Genomic DNA, 13,592 nt, shown 5'->3' with positions numbered 1-13,592 from the left:
GATTCCAGCACTTTCCTGAGCTATTACATAACCTGGTTAGCCATCCAGCTTCTCGGAACCTCTGCCATTAAAGTGTGGAATGACAGCCCCTGCCCTGTGGCAGGTACTTAGCTGATGAGATGCACTGTGTGACCAATCATATTCATCCATTAGATCCACAGTCCCAATTGGGTTTCTCTTTCGGACTGAAGATAAGTGCAAGGGGAGAGAATAGAAGGCATGGCATTTGGAGTGAGAGCCTCTTCACCCCCTTTCCTGAACACCTATTCTCTTCTGCATTTGCATTCCCAGCTCTCAGCTTGCTGCTGCTCCCTGCAGACCCTGAGGGAGCCCAGGGAACATGGTTTTGCCTGGGGGAGGCAGGGAAGATACCACAGGCTGTAATGAACCTGCCACTGTTGCTGCCATTGCAAACCTGGGTGACAGGATGTCACTGTATTTCATGGGAGGTGCCCTGTGGGAGACTGTGTGTCAGAGTCGAAGGTCTCAAGGGCTGGGAGAAGACTGGATCAAACAGAGTTCACACCCAGCTGAGAGTGGCTCTCCAGCCTAGGTTCTTTGCTCTCACTCACGGCTGCCACCCCTTCTGTAAGTTATCCCTGTGGCCATTTCACAGGGCATAGGTGGCTGAGTGGGACATGGGTGGCAGCCTCTTAGAGACTGTGGGGCTTGGGAGAGCCTCAGCCTTCTTTCTGTGGAATGAAGATGATGGCCCTGTGATCAGGCACACAGTTGAGTGCTTAAATATTCTAACATTAAGGCCCGGAGCCAGCTTTGTGATTTGAGTGAGTTGTAAGACCTTCCTGCTCTCCTGTGCGAACTTTCATTCTCGTGGCAGTGAGCATGGGACTGTAATTCCCCAGGAGAGTGTGTGTCCCAGAGCTGTGGGGGACCTGGGATAAAGGCCCATGGGGGAGGGGCTGAGAAAGATGACCACAGTGGCCTACTGTTCCTCTCCTCGAGGCATCTGGGATTTGCATCCAGATCTGTCTTCTCTGTACCGGGAAGGGGCAGACAGAGAGGAAAGAACACGCAGAGGCAGGTTCAGGATCTGCAGGTGTGTAGGTCCAACCCAGCCCCTCCTGGGCTGCAGTGCTCCCAGGAATCAGGTTGATGGGAGAAAAGGAAATGCTGACAGCTGTGGTTCACTGGAAGGCCCCTTATGCCTTTGCCAGCCCTAAGTGGGGGCTGGGTCCTTCCTCCTTCCTCTGCCTACTAGGATATTGACCTTGGAGAGTCCAGCAGGGTCAGGGTGGGAGGTAGCAGAGGCTCTGGGAAACTTGGCAGCCAGTTGATCCCTCCTCAGGAAGTTGAAAGTGGGTATGTTTGAAAGTTCGGTTGAAATTAGGTCTCAGGGCTATTTTTTGTGAGATGGAGAAGTGTCAGAGAGGGGAAGGCTCGGGGCTGCAGACGCTGCAGGTGAACTCAGCATCAGGTTGATTGCTGACGCTTCTAGGAGCAGGGCCTCATGATTCACTTTTACTTAGTGCCACATTGTGCATGAGCTATATGTCTTTGATTCAGTGACGGTATGCCTGGGGTGCTGTGGGAACCCAGAATAAGAGCTGCCTGAGGAAGGTGGGACAATTCTTACAGTGGGGACCTTTAAAACTGGGTTTTAAGGGATGTGCAGGAGTGTCTCAAGAAAAGAGACAATAGTTAGAGGAAGATCTAACCAAACAAGAACAAACCAATGGTCCTGATTGGAGTCTTGGAAGCATGAAGGCAAAATCGAGAAACGTGAGGGTCTTTAGTGGGGGGCCCTTGGAAGCCTTTGTAGTTTCTCTTCTAGGATGCAGGAGCTACAGGGGGTGATGGCTAACGGTGTCTGTCTCTGGGGTACTCACTTGAGGTTTCCAGCCAGCTACTCTGTCCTCTCCCTATTCCTGTGCTCTCCCTAGAATGGGAACCATTTTTCCCCCCTGAGAACAGATGAGCAGAGGGTGGCTTAGCAGGAGATTGTCATTCTAGCCATGTGTGCCTTCTGTAGGAGGAGGCCCTTTCCCAGAGAGAGAATGTTCCTGATTCGGTCAGAGCACCAGGCACAGGAGCTGCTCAAGATAGGCTGGGGCTGGGGGTCAGCCATGGCCTCCTGTCTGAATGATCAGGGAGGCCAGGCCCATGAGACAAATGAAACTGTTGGGGTTTGTACTCAGGCAGGGGGTCAGGGGCAGAGACTAGGACAGATGGGGGGGGGAATTCAGGATGGGTCAAAGGAGCAAGCCAGCTGCTATTCTCACCTGACCCATGGTCCCCTGGACTTAGGCCTGCTTGCTTGGTCCTGGGAAGGACTAGCCTACCTTCCAGAATGTCCCTTTTCTCTGCTAGGTCCCCTCTATGACCACTAAGGTGTGAGTGACTCATCTCCAGATCTCTTTCCTCATCTGCAAACAGGGCAGCTGTGAGGGCTCCAAACCACATAGGTAGGCATTTAGCCAGTGTCTATCCCTGATGCTTATTTTTCAGGGCATACCCTTTCTATGCTTTCCCAGAACCCCAGGAAGTGTGCCCTATCTCTCTCCTTCACACTGTCCCTCGCTGCCTCAAAGCAGCAGCATCCTTGACAGAGTTCAGAGGTGCAGTTGGGACCAGGAGGTGGAGAGAGGTGGGGGAGTGAGAGGCTTAGGGAACCAGAATGAGTGTTTTAAGGGGACAGTAATGGACAGAGCTGGCCAGTCTGCAGGGTGTTTTCCCACCAGTTGGGGGCAGCAGAGGGCAGCAAGTGGACATCTGGGTGGCTACTCAGTGAGAGCTGAGGTCCTAGTTGTAGCCCTGGCTACAGGGAGCCATTGAGTTATGAAAGCTGCAGGGTGAGCTGTGGGTGACGGTAACACTGGTCAAGGAGTACCCGGTAGGCTAATGACAGCTGGACTAGCATGAGTGGCTGAGCTGCCTCTGCCTGGGTCGTTCAGACAGTTGGAGCTCTGTCTGGGGTCATTGGAGGATCAAGGGTTGGGGCCACCACAGGCTTGCATCTGGAGAGGCTCAGGATGAGAGGATAGCATATGAACTGACAGGAAGGGTAGGGCCCTGCAGTCATCAGGCTGGGGCTACTGAGCACTTAGACCCTGTCATACTGAAATGTCTACAGGGCCCCCGGACCCCTCGTTAGCTTCGCAGCCACTTTGGGAGGGAGTAGGAAGGTATTCCAGGGGAGGCAGATGACAGGTCAAGTCCCATCCACTGGGTTCCAAGCTCAGCCTGGACTGTAATGGTACAGGATCATAAAGCCTGTTTTTGGCAGGCCCCTGGGGCAGACCCTGTGCTGGGCACTCTGCAGGTCACCTTCATTTCCTCCTCACACCGCCAGGCCATGTATATTTCACTTTCCAGTATGACTGCACTGAGGAGAGGGAAAGGCCCACTGAAGCTGCCTCCCTCCAGGACTTGGATGCGGAAGGCATCATGGCCCTTGCTGGCTGCCTGTGGCCAGTGTGTGCTAGCTAGGATCATTCTTCTCCTTCTTATGGATGAAGACTCTCAAATGCACATTGTTCTGGGTGACACAGTCACTAAGGGCCAGAGCGGACATTCGAATCCAGGCCCTCCTCTCCTGCCTTCTCTTGCTCAGCACACGGGCAGCAGGCGTTTGAGAGGTTATTTCTCTGCACCCCACCTTGTGGCCCTGCAGGCCCTTACCCCCTTCCTGGATCAGGAGCGTGGATGAAGGCAAGGTTCAGACGCCTTCGTTTTCCCACTTTCTTTCTCTCTGTGTGTGCTCATGTGTGTTGACTTTGGGATCCCTTCGTAGCTTCTCTCCTCCCTACCTCTATCTTCCCTCCCCTCTTCTCTCAGAGACAGTGTCTCTCATCAGCCTAGAGTTCACTGGTGTCTAGGCTGAGTGAGCCCTGGGGATTTGTCTGTGTCTGCTTTCACAGCGTGTGCCACTGAGCCTGGCTTTTATTTAGTTTTCCCCCCTTCCTCCCGTGGCTTCTAGGTATTAAACTTAGGTCCTCATTCTTGTGTGGCATACACTTGGCTGACAGGCATCTCCCTTCCCACCCCGCCCCTTCTTGAATGCTAAGATGACAGGCCTACACCATTATGCCTGGTTCATGCAGCGCTGGGGATCCAGTTCAGGGCTTTGTGTATGCTGGGCCAGCACTGTGCTGAGCCCCTCATTTCCTCACTTTTCCCTGCTAGGAATACAAAGTGGTCATGTGGCGCTGGGGTCGGAGTACAGATGTTAAGTCCATGTGAGGAGGCCTTCTGTGGAGGTGGCAGATACTGAATGTCTGTTTCCTCCACAAGTCTACACATCTCAGTGGATAACTGCTGGTGGAATTGCTTAAAGACCATCCCAGAGGGGCCATGTCCCTCCCTCCCCTGCCCTGGTGTCTTCAATGGCCTCTAGTAGGGGTGTGTGGATCTGTTTCTCCAGCGGAGTGGCCAAAGCCCCGCAGGCCTGCCCGGGCCTTCACAGTCAGACTGGTTGCTCTTTTGCCACCTCTCTGCCCCCTGCTTTGAGAAGTTCTTACTGCCACCTGCACGCCTCTCCCCCCTGAAAGGCCTTCCAGAGCAGACATCCTCTCCCCTGCCTCAGGATGTAAGCCTCATGTCCTTCCCCTTCTCCACGCTGTCACTGACGGTTCACTAGATGCCTCTCTTCCACCAGCCGATAGTGACCTTCTCAAGGGCAGGACTGGCTTCTGATTCCTGGAGTCCTTGGCAGGCGCCTGCTGGGGGCTGGTGGAATGGAAGGGGGCAGGGACAGTAGGGAGCAAATTAATTACATGGGGATGAAGTGGGGAGCAGCTTCCTCCTCAACTCTGGAGGAAAGGTCTGACCAGATGCCCAGCTCCTCAGAGCCTCAGCCTAGACATTGTTCACAGGTCCTCTGAGCCTTCAGAGGCCAGGACTCGCAGGTCAGTGCAGCCTGCAACTTCGAGATTACGGGAGGACAATGGTCTACACTGTCATCCCCAGCTGTGATTGTTTTCCTCATGAAAAGGCATGTATAGCCTTGCAGCTCAAGGACTCAGTTTGGCTTTCCTGATGCTCAAGTTAGAGGCCCGCTGGGTTCTCTGTTGTTCCCTACTGGTTAGCACTTTTTCCTGCTTGGCTTAGGTGTGTGTGTGTTGGGGGGGCGGTGCTAGACTGTTGGGTGTCTGGGAGCGAGGACTATCTGACCTAATATCCATCCTTTGGGTTGGCCACTGTTTCCAAAAGGTCTCTTTCATTTGTGATCACAGCAAATGAGTCCCCGTTGGCATGGTGGGGGGCCATGCCCAACAAATAAGGGGTTTAGAGATTAGCTGGCTTCTAGAACAACCTTTTCATTGTAGGAATGATGAAACTGAGTCACAGAACAGTTAAGGTGCTTGCTCAGGGAATCATGGTTGGTTGGGGGGCGGTATACAGAGGCTGAACTCGGCAGTGCTGCTCCTTGGCTGTGTGGCCCTGTGCAAGGTGCTTGCCCGTCCTGAGCCTCTAATTTCCCATCTGCAATAATGGGCTGTGAGGATCAAAGGAGTTGTGCAAAGCGGAGGACCTGGTGGAAGCATCCTGCATGTGTTGTGTCCTAACAGGGTTCTGAGAACAGGTTCCTGTCCACTGAGCTGGGCAGCCTCTGCCAAGAGCATGTGCCCACACCGGGATGGGGAAGGTCTGTGGTTCACGAGGAAGACTGGCCTGCCCATGGGATCTTAGCCCTGAGGATAAACAGCAGAGGCCAAATGCAAGGGAAGGCACACTGGTAAAATGGACCTTCTGTAGTCACCTCCTCTGCTGGCCTTAGGTCAACCTAGAAACATGGTGGCTTTCAGGCCTCTGAGCCACTTCATGCTAAAGTCAGTGTCCACAGGCCTAGGGCTTTATGGGACAATGAGTCACTCCCCAGCTGCTCTCTGTTGTCACATCCGTGGTTGAGACTCGAGGAATGCATGTCTGATTTCTGCGCATGGATGTTTGCTCAGGCCTCGGGGGAGGTATCAGAGGGCCATGTGCGTGTAGCCTTTCCTCTTCCTGTATCCTTCCCACCCTCTCCTTCTGTCTTCTCCATGCTTTAGGTTTCTTAAGGGGACCCATGCCTCGAATGTCCTCATGATGTGTCATGAGCCCAGGCTGGGGTGGTGGTATGGAGCTTGCAGCATTGGCGGGATCTCCAGAAGCAGGCAGACTCAGCGTTGTCCTGCCCCACACCGTTCCCTGAGCCCAGAGTCTAGTGGCCCCTTGTGGCTGCCCTGGCCCTGCACTTCTCAGTAGACCCACCTGCTAGCTCATATTCAGCATTTCTAAAAACTGTCTCCTCTGGTAAGCCCACCAGGATTACTCCTAAGTGCGATTAAAAAAAAAAAAAAAAAGCGTTCTTTTGTATCACAGATACTAATTCACTCACCAGGTTGCTGAGGCCCCTGCTCTGGGGTGTTACAGCCCAGTGTGGGTGGGAAGCATCAAACACACGCATTTGTAGGTGGAGATGTCTACAGAGAAACCTGACCAAGACTTAGGGAATCTGGGAGGCCCAACCTGGGAGGATGGACCTAAAAGGAAGAATGGGATCCCCCAGGCAAAGGGAACTTTCAGGTAGCCCTTTTGGAGTCTTTGTTGGTCAGAGGGAGCAGTAAAAGTGAGGGCAGGGAGAGTGGTGGTGCTGGCAGTAGGCCCAGGTGCTGCAGAGGGCTGGGCTCTTCCTGTGTGCTCTACCATCCTCACAAACACTGTGTTTTTACGGACAAGGGAGCAGCCATGGACGTAGGTGGCCTAGGTAGAAGCTAGAGGGTCCTGTCCTCTACCCTCCTGCTTCTCCTCTGCCTCTTTGTTCTTGCAGTTGTGCCTGGGGCTTCTGGGTATGTTTAATTTTAGGGCAAAGAGTCATGTTTGGGGCAGGAACTTGTTGCTCTTGGCAAAGATACAAGATCCTGCCTCAGAGCCACACATCTAGGGACGGTAAAGATGAGCTTTTGGAGTATATGATGAATGAACAGGGTGTGCACCCAGATACCCCCAAACTGAAGCCTCCCACACAGGGCAGGGAGGAGATGATGGGGGCAGAATAAAGCTTGGTCTTCAGGATCACTTTCTGCTTTCTCTGGCACGACTGGTGTTTGAGTCAGTGTCATTTGTGGCTGTCTGTTAACAGCTGAGTGTGTGTGTGTGCGTGCACACGAGTGAGCCCTGGTTGACATGCATGATTATTTGCACATGCATCTGTGAGTGTGTTGGTGCTGAGGAGATGTGTATGTTTTGCCTTCTTTTGTGGGTGTGCCTTTGTGTGGACACTGTCAGCATGCCTGTCCTTGAGCTTGAATATGGTTTTGGCCTTGTATGTTTCTCCACATGAGAATGTGTTTGTGTGCGGGTTTTCTGACCAGGGCGCTTGTTTGAGATAGGGCCTCATTCTGTAGCCCTGACTGGCTTCCAGCTCAGGATCCTCCTGTCTTTGCCGCTTCTCTGCTGGGATTATGAATGTGCTAACAGTCTTGGCCACTCAGTATTTTGAGACAAGAGTTTATCCTTGAATGTCTCAGCCTCTTTGGGGGACCTCACGGCCTATGGTCTGGTTCTCCTTTGTGGACCACGTGTTCTGCTGACAGGGTGGAATGTGAAGGTCTTTCCTGTTTAAGAGAATACTGGCATGGGTCGGAAGGGGATCTGTGGGCAGAAGGTGGCCCTCAACTGGGTGGCCATCAGGAAGGCACCAGCTTTTGATCTCAGCTTAAAATGTCTCTTCGTTTTCACCTGTCACTGTGCTTGTCATTTCATTAGTGAGTCATTCCCTAGCTTGGATAACCTTTGATGGTGGAGGAGAACCAGAGGAGTGGCACATCTGAAGGACATGGGCAAAGCCAGAGCATTCTTTGCTACTTAGTGCCAAGCCTGGGAGAGCCAGGCAACGCAGCTGCTCACTGATCTTAACTTCATGGAATTGGCAGGTGCCAGCCCTGGGGAGTGCTGATGCTGGCTCATCTAGCATCTCGTGTTTCCTGTGGGAAGACTGAGGCCTGGGAAAGGAAGTACAGCTACCTGGGGGAGACTTGGGACTGAAGCCCTGAGGAACTGAGGCGACAAGTCTGGCCACTCTCTGGGCCCTGAGTGTCTTGTTTGCACCATGTGGGTCCTATTGCTTTCACCCATGCACTTAGGAAACAAGGCACTTGCCACCCCAGCTCCTGTCCACCTGTGTGCCGGCATCTCTCCTCTCCCGGGGCTGAGAGTTAGCAATATTTGTCTGGGATCTCCCCCTTCCTTATCTGTTTTGCTTATTTGGATGTGTTCTTGGCATCTGGACAGAACCAGAGAACCATACTTCAAGAGATGTCTGTAAAAACAGCATCTCTCCCTGAAGCCTCCCTGTTGGGGTTAGGAGTTTTAAAACTGGCCTGGGTAGAGCCCAATGTGGACCCATGGGGTTCCACCTGCATTCTGAGCACTGTGTTAGAGTCAGTCCCAGGGTGGATGGATAAAGGGAGACAGGTATGCCGGGCCATTTACACACCTGCAGTGGTCCAGGGTCAAGAAGGGAAGCAGGAGGTGAAGGCTGGGCTGGAAGGTGTGTGACTGGGTAGATGCTGAGGGTAGGGCACGGTAGCCCTTGAGTGAGTACTTGCTGTCCACCAGGTCTGGGCCCAGTACCTCACACTGCAGGAGATGGGTGGAGCAGGTTGGAGTCTTGACGACAGGAGCTCCCGGGGGTATGGTATGCACACCTGTGGATCTCCAGAGTACAGTGCCTGGTGGGGGCGGCAGGACAGGTCGAGCCTCCCTGAGCCTTCAGGTCCTCACATGTGAGTCCTGTATGCAGAGGATAGTCTGAGCTGTCTGTCTCACATGTAAGAAAGGCTGGGCAGAGTCCTAGCTCTACCGAACAACCACCTAGCCACATGGAGTCAGTATCTTAATCTCTCCTAGCCTTCACTTCCCATCCTGAAAACCTAATGTTCTGACGCTGAAGCCCATGCTCTCCCAAGGACTCTCAGCAGAGGCCTTGAGTCTCGCTCCCTGCTGAGATGAGCTCTGAGTTTTCATGGACACAGCAACTTGGCAAAACAGGAGCTTGCTCAATAACCCATCATTTATCATCATCATCATCACTTGGAATTGATTGAAATGGGTGAATGAAGAAATCACGCGTCTGGAATTCTGAAACGGTTCTGAGCTCTGCTGGAGAGTCTCCCACAGAAGAGCAGGGGTGGGCCAGATGTTAAGACAGAGTGGCTGCAACTGGGGTATGTGTGTAGGAGGGCGCCTGACAACTCATTCTTCCAGTCGCAGACACGGATATTCTCCACAGTGGCCCTGGGTCCTGACCAGTGGTAAAGTAGGGATCAGCTAGGAGTAGTTAGGTCCTTTTGGGTGGGGGTGGGGGCATTCACAGAGGGGGCAGAGGCAAGGGCCCCTGTATGAAAGCCCTGGGGCCTTAGTTGAGCCCAGTCTGCTGGCGCAGCTGCCTGCTGTGTTAATGGAGGCCAGGGGTGGAGCAGGTTCTGTCCCCATGGACTTCTGGCTGCCTGCTGCTTTTTACACTTCAGTCTCTGCCCCCTGGATGAAAGCTTAGGCCTCACCTGAGCAGCCCTGTGGCTGCACACTGTGCACAAGAAAGCGCTGGTTGAAAGAGTTCAAAACTTCTAAACTGCATGTTTGCGGCTCTACGGTCATTTTGCAAGCAGCTTCATTCATGTCCCTGTCCCCACTGCTAGGCAGCGTGCAGACTCCTCAGAGGCCCAGACAGACTCCTGCCTGCGTTGGTCACCCACACCTCTGGACGAAACGAGTTGGCTGCACTTGAGCCAGTCTCAGTATAGTGACAGTAGAACTAGTGCATGTTGTTGCTTAAGTACTTGCTGCTGTACTGGTAAGATCTGACTGTAGCCCTTTCCATAAACCTGTAAAGTGGGTTCCATCATCAGCCTGCCTTACAGATAGGATACTGAGTCTCAGAAAGGGCCAGGAATTTGTACACAGGTCAGCTGAATTAGGATTTAAACCCAGATCAGATAGGGGTTGACTGTGTAATCCCAGCATGTGGAAGGAGAGAAAAGGATTAAGAGTTTTGAGGCCAGGGGCTGGAGAGATGGCTCAGAGCACTGACTACTCTTCCGAAGATCCTAGGTTCAATTCCCAGTAACCACATGGTGGCTCACAGCCATCTATAATGAGTTCTGGTGCATAATATAATGAGATCTGGTGTATACATAATAAATAAAAAAGCTTTTAAAAAACCTGAAAAGGAAAAAAAAAGGAGTTTTGAGGCCAACCTGGGCTCCTTGAGACCATATGTCAAACCTTCCTCCACCCCAAATTTTTTGATCCTAGAAAGTGAAGTGTGATGGTGTAATCCTAGTGCTCAGGAGACTGACATAGGAAAGTCATGAGTTCAGGGCCTGCTTGAGCTACAAACACACTGAGACCCTTCTCAAAAAAACAGAGATTTGAACCCATGTACCATGAAAAAGCTTGAGGTGCCCCAGGGCTGGATTAACAATTGCCAGATCTTGTTTGTGTAGCTAGACAGTTTCTTAAAGAACGTGTGAGAAAGCAGACTGTGTGTGTGTGTGTGTGTGTGTGTGTGTGTGTGTGTGTGTGTGTGTGTTGTGGGGTGGCTGTGGGGGCCAGCAAAGAAGAGATTATGGAGCGATCATTGAAAGCATGTGTAACCCTCACAGATGAGCTAGCCCTGGCATATGCTGTTACAAACTGCATGTTTTTATGAAGCCTTTGTATTTGAGTGGGTTCCTTGTGAGAATAAACTTGACTTTTGTTGGGGGTTCTGTTCTACACCCCAGACCTAAACGCTGATCAGCTTTATGTGTCCTGTTTACTCCTTATTGCATGTCGCTCCCCAGCTTATTTCACGGTGAGGAAACAGGCCTTGCCCACCAATGTTCGAGACAAGCTGGGGTACACAGTTCAGTTTGAGGCCTGTGTGTGTGTACTTGGTACCTCTCCGTTCTTAGCCACTGGCTGTCAGGATGCCCCAGCACAGCCAAAGAGTGGCTGTCAGGGACTCTGTTCTACTGAAAAAGGGGCTTGTTTGTTTTTGAGGTAGGGTCTCTCTGTGTAGCCCTGGCTGGCCTGGGACTTACTATGTAGACCAGGCTGCCTGCCTCTGCCTCTGGAGTGCTGGGATCAAAGGTGTGTACCACCATACCTAGCTAGAAGGAACCTTGTCTAGTGCCACTTTTGGTTAAAGGTTGACTTGGGCCTTTGGTTCTTTTCTCTTGCTGTCATCAATCTCTGTAGCTGGTGCATGCAAGGCAAGCACTTTACCACTGAGCCACCTCCCTGTCCTTTGACTTGGGTCTAACATAACTTCCTGGCTTGAAGACCAATCACGATTCTTCATGAACTCTGGCTGTAGCTGATCCCATGAAGGGACAAAAGAAAAGGTTTGTCTCCTTTCATCTGGGGGCCAAGGACTAATCAGCTGGCCCCCACTCTGCCCCCCAACCCTGGGAAGGACAGTAAACTGTGACTGTGGGCAGAGCAAGGGAATGCAGCTTGGGGCCTTTGATTAACCTCCTGCTGTGTGATCTTGGGGAAGCCCCTTTCCCTCTCTGGACCTTCGTCACCCTTGGAAATACAGCTTGTTGGCCATGGGTCTCGTTTCAGGGTGAGGGGTATTTATTTTATGTGAGCCCGGGGCTGGGACCCAAGGTCTGTAGGGCAGATTGTGGTAGAGTGGGGATTGACGGGTCCTCGACGTTTCTCTGAAGAACCTGCCCTGGGCTGAGCTCCTGTCCTGAGCCTCTTGGAAATGTAGACAACACTCACCCTATAGTGTCACCATATATAGCCCATCGCTGTTGTGGTCCCAGTGTACCAGGCCCTTGGAGTACCAAGGTCATTGCTAGCTTGGGTAAGGGAGGTAGCAGGTCATCTGTATTTGAGGCCTGTGAGGAGTGAGGAAAAGTGTCAAGAGTCCAACCCACTCTTTTACAGGGGAGAATGCTTTTGTTTTTCTTTAAACTCAGAAATAGGATCAAGCTGACAATATTGCTATAGAATGGGCTCCATAAACTGTGAAATGGGCTCTGTGGTTCTTTGTACTCTAAGAGTGTAACAATTGTGAAGTTTTCGTCAGTGCAGAAAATGAAAACCAAGAAAAAAAATCCAAGCATGCTGGGGAGACTCCTCAGCTTAACACCTGTGTGGGAACCCACAAGATCAGCCAAGAGGGGCTGCGGGTGGGAGAGCCCAGAGCTATGAGGTGCAGGTCCTTGCCTGCCTGCTGTGTCCTAGGAGCTTTGCCTCTCCTAGTCTGCATTGCCTTGCTTGTGGATTCTGGGTCTGCAGCAAATGTCCACCCGTACCTTCTGAACTCAGAGCGCTGTCAGGCCCACCTATTCTTCTATGGCAGGTGAAATTCGACAACACTGACTTCAAAACAAGTTAACGCCCCTTTACTTCTGTCTTTGGATCACACAGAATCATGGCTGAGTGGGCGGGTCCTAGCACTCTGTCTGTACAAGCCTTCCTCAGGGAGTTCCAATTCTCAGTTCTTTTCCCTCAGAGAAGTGCCTGCAGGTTCCAAGCTTGGTGTCTTAGTTAGAGTTTTGAATGCTGTGATGATAAACCATGACGAAAGGAACTTGGGGAAGAAAGGGTTATTCAGTTCATAGTTCCGAAGTACCTTAGTGTATCCCTGAAGGAAGTCAGGACAGCAGCTCAAACAAGGTGGAGACCTGGAGGCAGGGGCTGATGCAGAGGCCATGGAGGGGTGCTGCTTACTGGCTTGCTCCCCAAGGCTTGCTCATCTACTTTCTTAACAGAACCCAGGGCCAGCCCAGGGATGGCACCACCCACAATGGGCTGGGCCCTTCCCCACCAATCACTAATTAAGAAAATGCCCTACAGCTGGATCTTATGGAGGCATTTTTTTTTTTTTTCAATTGAAGTTCCCTCCTCTCAAAGGACTGTAACCTGTGTCAAGCTGACATAAAACTAGTCAGCTCACCCAGTAAGACTCAGCTGTGGCTCCTTTTGCCCTACATATACTCATCATCTGTCAAGGGAGCTCTGGTCCAACCTCCATGCACTGCTGCCTGCCTCCTCACCTGCCTCTTCCTTAAACCAGAAGTGCTGGGGTAGGGTGGGTTGAATTGGGGATGGTGCTTTTAGCTGGAGTCTCAGCTAAGTGGTTCATTGGTCTTAGCTGGGTGTCCCAAAATTGGGGGTGGATACTCAGCAAGCCCTTCAACACCCTGAACCCTTCCCTAAGTGGGGCAACTGGGGGATCCTGTACCCATGGGGATTGGCCTTTCTGAGGTGCAAGTGTTTCAGCCTCGATCCCCACATCCAACCATCCGCCTGCCCGCCTTAGGGGTCTAGATGGCCAGAGTGCTACTAGGCGCTGGCCGGCTGGAGGACCTGCTCTCCCAGCCTTAGTTTCTTTCCTTCGTCTCTACAACCGCTCCTGTCAGTCCCCCGACGGGTCGAGGTGTGTGGAAGCCTCTCGGAGGTTGGGGGTGTGGCCTGGTTGCGAAGGAAGGCCAGGATGTGAGGGGCAGCTAGTGGCCAGAGCCCCCGCTGGGTCCCCGCCCCTCCAAAGCCCAGCTGTCCCGCCCTCTGGGCACCAGGGGATGAGGTGGGGGGGGGGGGGCTCGGGCATCCTCGGCCACTGTCGGAGGCGCTCGGCTCGCCGTCGCCATGGC

The 13,592-nt window shown here is 52.5% G+C and overlaps 1 protein-coding gene across 5 annotated transcripts in view; it reads left to right on the top strand.

The window, feature by feature from the left end:
- Window positions 1-13,592, top strand: part of Dab2ip (DAB2 interacting protein) — a 149,887-nt gene that overhangs the window by 64,306 nt on the left and 71,989 nt on the right. The gene's annotated exons all lie outside the window — the stretch shown is intronic.

The sequence above is a fragment of the Psammomys obesus genome, unplaced genomic scaffold (genome assembly GCF_907164565.1).
Source record: "Psammomys obesus unplaced genomic scaffold, mPsaObe1.curated_primary_1811, whole genome shotgun sequence".
Classification (NCBI taxonomy): Eukaryota; Metazoa; Chordata; class Mammalia; order Rodentia; family Muridae; genus Psammomys; species Psammomys obesus.
Note: the sequence above shows the minus strand (reverse complement) of the source record. Positions and strands in the feature narration are given on the sequence as shown.